This window comes from Epinephelus moara, chromosome 23, assembly GCF_006386435.1.
Source record: "Epinephelus moara isolate mb chromosome 23, YSFRI_EMoa_1.0, whole genome shotgun sequence".
In the NCBI taxonomy this organism is placed as follows: Eukaryota; Metazoa; Chordata; class Actinopteri; order Perciformes; family Serranidae; genus Epinephelus; species Epinephelus moara.
This window is the reverse complement of record NC_065528.1, coordinates 19102701-19107700: the sequence shown is the minus strand read 5'-3', so window position 1 is coordinate 19107700 and position 5000 is coordinate 19102701.

The window sequence follows — 5000 nt, the reverse complement described above, 5'->3', positions numbered from 1 at the left end:
CACTCAAGACCACATGTGGACAGGAAAAGCACTTAGGTGCACACACTTTTACCGAAAATGTACTGAAATACACAGATAAATGGACACACTCTCTGTCCGCAGGCAAACTGGTGCACCATTTAGAACTCGGTGCCGTGTTAATCTAGGCTGTGTAAACAGACGAGGGGAGAAAAGCTGCTCTCGGGCCAAAGGAAACAACAGCAGAAACCTGTAATGACTCCGCTCAGGAGCCCACATGGCCCAGCACAACCCTGCAGCCTCTGCTTACACAGCTACACGATTACACTAAACATGGCAAGGTTGCAACATCATCGCAACTGCATAGGGGAGAGATGGGATTCTCCTTAAAAATAACAGCATACATGCAGGTCATTATTTTTATTTTCTGTGTTTAATGTCTAAACAGACAGGGATGTGTCTTGTGTCAATGTCAGAGCTGAATCAAAATGACCACATACCATTTTAGTCAAATATTTTCACAACAAAATGCACTTAAACTTGAAATAAAAGAACATTTCATTCCCTTGCATGCACAATGTACAGCTCAGTACTTTCAGAACTTCATCTGTAGTTTATCTAATTTGTCTTATCTCCTTTGTGATTATAGCCAGACCAACTCGCCAGGATAAAATGTTGGCATTGTATGTTTCTGCAAACCATGGACATGTTACATTTATAAGTTTCATATGCATGACATAGTTCATGTTACATCTATATGAGCTGAGTTTCTCATCAAAAAGAGAAGGGGATGGTGACTGCCATGACACCTTGCCCCTGCCGAGTAACACCAACAAAAACAGGTGTTTGTTTGACAATGACTCAGGTGATGTCCAGTTGTGTTTGTGGCAACAAGAGTTTGGTGTTTTTAGCAACAGTTTGGGACGTGTCCGACAGTGTTTGTAGTGACAGAGGTGGGTGCTTTTTAAAGACACAAGCAGGTGTTTTTTCTTTAGAGTTGGGGACATGTAAGGCTGTGTTTGTAGTGACAAAAGTGGCTATTCTTTGATGATACTTTGGGACATGTCTTGCAGTGATTGTAGTGACAGAGGTGGATGTTTTTTTAAAGACAGTTGGGGACATGTCCAGCGTTGTTGGTAGCAACAAAAGTGGGTGTTTTTGTTTTGACAGTTTGGGGCATGTTCTGCTGTGTTTGGAGCGACAAAAGCGGCTTTCTTTAACGATAGTTTGGGACATGTCCAATGTTGTTTGTAGCGACCAAAGTGTGTTTTTTATCTTGACAATTTGGGACATATACAGCAATGTTTGCAGTGACAAAAGCAGCTATTTTTTAATGACAGTACATTTCCAGTAGTGTTTGTGATGACAAAAGCAGCTTTTTTAACCATAGTTAGGGACATGTCCAGCAGTGTTTGTAGCAACAAAAGTAGGTGTTTTATCTTGACGATTCAGGACATATCCAGTGGTGTTTGCAGCGAAACAAACAGCTATTTTTTAACGATAGTTTGGGACATGTCCAGCAGTGTTTGTGGCACCAAACAGGTATTTTAAGCCCAAAGATGATGTTTTCCCAACCCTAACCAAGTGATTTTTAAAATCAAAATTTAAAACTGAAACATAAAGAAAGAAAGATACCCACTATCCATTAAAAACAAATGGAACATATCTGTGGTTTGAAGAAACATACCATTCCAACATTTATTCTGGCAAATGGGTTGTTGTAGCACAACAGCAGATAATGACTTTTACCTTGGTACACCACCGCAGAGTAATTTAGAAAAGACAAAATAACAAAGTGCCTTCCTTAAACCACCACCAGTGCTGCTGAGGAACAGCTAAGCAAAGCCAGTTATATTTACCCAGATCACACGTTAGTGTAATATAAGTGTTCCACTCTAGTGACATGCTGGTCCAAACTGGCCACAGTCCAGCTCCAGTTAAAGGTTAAATGCTTCATTCAAGGGCAGCTGAAGGTAGCGGGAAAGCAACAAATATATTAATAAGCAAGAAGATGGGAACATATTGTGAAGGAGCCACTGATTTAGTCTCAGCGGGATATTGGATTTTTGCCATCAGAGGATCATTTCAAAGCCACACCAGACATAACAGTTACACTTGATTCCAAATCCTAAGGGTGTTTGCAGGGACAAGAAATGCAAGGGTGACCACTGTTTAGTAAACACACTCTTAAACACATATACACACACAGTCCTTCATGAGGCCCATATGGAAACTCTCAGTCAGCTAAAAAGGTTATGAAATACTTATTTATGTTTATATATATATATTAGAAAATATGTGGTTGTTCCCTCCACTGCAATAATAACCAGTTTAGACATATGATACCGATGTAATGACTGTTACTATGTTATGATAATAACACTGTTACTTGGTCTCATGCTATTTCTGTTAAGCTGATAGGAGATATTTAAAAGTTGCATCACAAAAATTACTTGACCAACATGTTTGTGTAGTTTTTTAAACAGTGATATATCAGCGTCAGTTTACTTGTCACATGTTGATTTAAAGACTACATTTCCCATAAACACTGTCTCAAAGAAAATGCTGTTTCTTGTCCCATAGTTTGGGTTTCTCAGTGTGTTTGTTGTACTGTTTGCTTCACTGAAGAGGAAATCGTTAATCAACCGGGTGTTTTATTTGCTCCTTCATCTCACACTGTGAGAAAAGTCTGAAAACTTCTAAGTTCGTTAAAGCTGGAAGAACAGAGACCACTTCCTGTTTCGCACTGTAGAACGACTTAGCAGAGTTTCCAAACTTTGACCTGGTTTCTTCGTAAGTAAAAAGTAATGGTGTTGTAATGCTCAGGCTGACTTGTTATCTGTGGTCCCTGTGGTTCAGCTGTGTTGCAGATAGCGAGGTCAGGTTTTCTTTCTAATGCTTGTGTGTCATAGACAAGTAAACTATTTTTTTTAGATTCACAGGTAATTGTGCTTAAATGTTATTTTTATTAACCACACTAGCAGCGTGGCTCTACAATGGCAATGTAGGTCTGATAGTCAGTTAATCGCTTTGGTCGAAACTGAAGTTTTTCAGTGACTATTAAAAGGGTCACAATGAAACATGTTCCCCTTAGGATGAACTCTAATAACCCCTATTCTTCTATACTTCTAAGTTCTGACTGATCCCAAAAGCTTCATCGTCAGTTCAAAATTTCAACAGGTCAAATATGGTCTAATATGGTCCAAGTACCTGCATTATCAATGCCATTTCCATTAGTTTTGGCTGTAGGTCCACTTGCAAACAAGGAAGGATACAAATGTGCCAATTTTAATTATCAAATGGGTGGCACGCTGGTGCAGTGGTTAGCATTGTCCCCTCACAGCAAAAGGGTTTGTGGTTTGGACCCTGTTGTGTGGAGTTTGCATGTTCTCCCCGTGTCAGCGCGGGTTTTCTCTGGGTACTCGGGCTTCCTCCCACAGTCCAAAGACATGCAGGTTAATTGGTGACGCTAAATTGTCCGTAGGTGTGAATGTGAGTGTGAATGGTTGTCTGTCTCTATGTGTCAGCCCTGTGACAGTCTGGCGACCTGTTTAAAGTGTGCCCACCTCTCACCCAGTGTCAGCTGGGATAGGCTTGGGCCCCCCCCGCGACCCCTAACAGGATAAGTGGTTACGGAAAATGAATACAGAAATGAATAATTTATGTTATATATGATCTAATTTCACATCCTTTGAGTGAAAACAATGTAAAAACAGTTGAGGCCGTAGTTCTCTGCTGGAATTCAGTGGCTTGCCCCCTCAGGGTTTAGGGAGAGTTACTGCCCCAAGTAAGGGAGTTCAAGTATCTTGGGGTCTTGGGAGTGAGGGTAGAATGTAGCATGAGATGGATCGGCGGCGTCTGCAGTGATGCAGGAGCTACGCCGGACCATCGTGGCAAAGAGGGAGCTGAGCGGGAAGGCAAAGCATCCATTTACTGGTCCATTTATGTCCCAACCCTCACCTATGGTCATGAGCTCTGGGTAGTGACCGAAAGAATGAGATCTCAGATACAAGCAGCCAAAATGAGTTTCCTCTTTGGGGTGGCTGGGCTCAGCCTTAGAGATAGGGTGAGGAGCTCGGACATCTGGAGGGAGCTCGGAGTAGAGCCGCTGCTCCTTCGCTTCAAAAGGGGTCAGTTGAGGTGGTTTGGGCATCTGATCAGGATGCCTCCTGGGCGCCTCCCGTTAGAGTTGTTCCAAGTACATCCCACTGGTAGTAGGCCCCGGGGCAGACCCAGAACACACTGGAAGGATTACATATCTCATCTGGCCTGGGTCCCCCAGGAGGAGCTGGAAAGTGTTGCTGGGGAGATGGATGTCTGGAATATTTTGCTCAGCCTGCTGCCCTCATGACCCGGTTTCGGATAAGCGGTTGAAAATGGATGGATGTTTTCCTGGCACTTTGAGCACGGCAAGCCGAATGACATCTAGTTCCATTATATTTGAGAGAAGGCAGACATCTCTACGACCAATATCTCAACACTTCGCAAAGTGAGTCTTTAACGTATCTGTATACTCTAAGTCTGATGGTGTATGTTACTTGCTTCAATTAGCAGTCATTTCAGTGCAGTTGTCACTATTAAATATTTGTTCAGTGGATCACAGACTGGACTGCAGGAGCTCCAGATCTGACAAAATCTGCAGCTCCTTTTGCATGAAGGCTCAGGGTTATGTCATTGTTGAATCGAGTAAAGGATATCAATCAATGCTTGTGATAATTACAAGTATTCTCCTAAAGTAATATGACTTACTGTTGTTAAAATACTACAAGTGGAAACTTTAAGATTGGTCACATTTACAAGGGCACATATAACATGAATACATGACAGAAGATCCAAATCACAGTTTGGAGCAGTCGTCTTCTGTGCATGCATAGATTCATACAGGGAAATGCTGTCCACATCTTATTCTTGTCACATTTACATAAACTAAAGCATGGAACTGGCTGTTCTCTGTCTGCAGTCTGTGCATTTCTCCCACACACATGACATTTGAAGACCCCCCCCCCCCCCCCCCGCCACCCCCTGTCTCCACCACTTCTCTT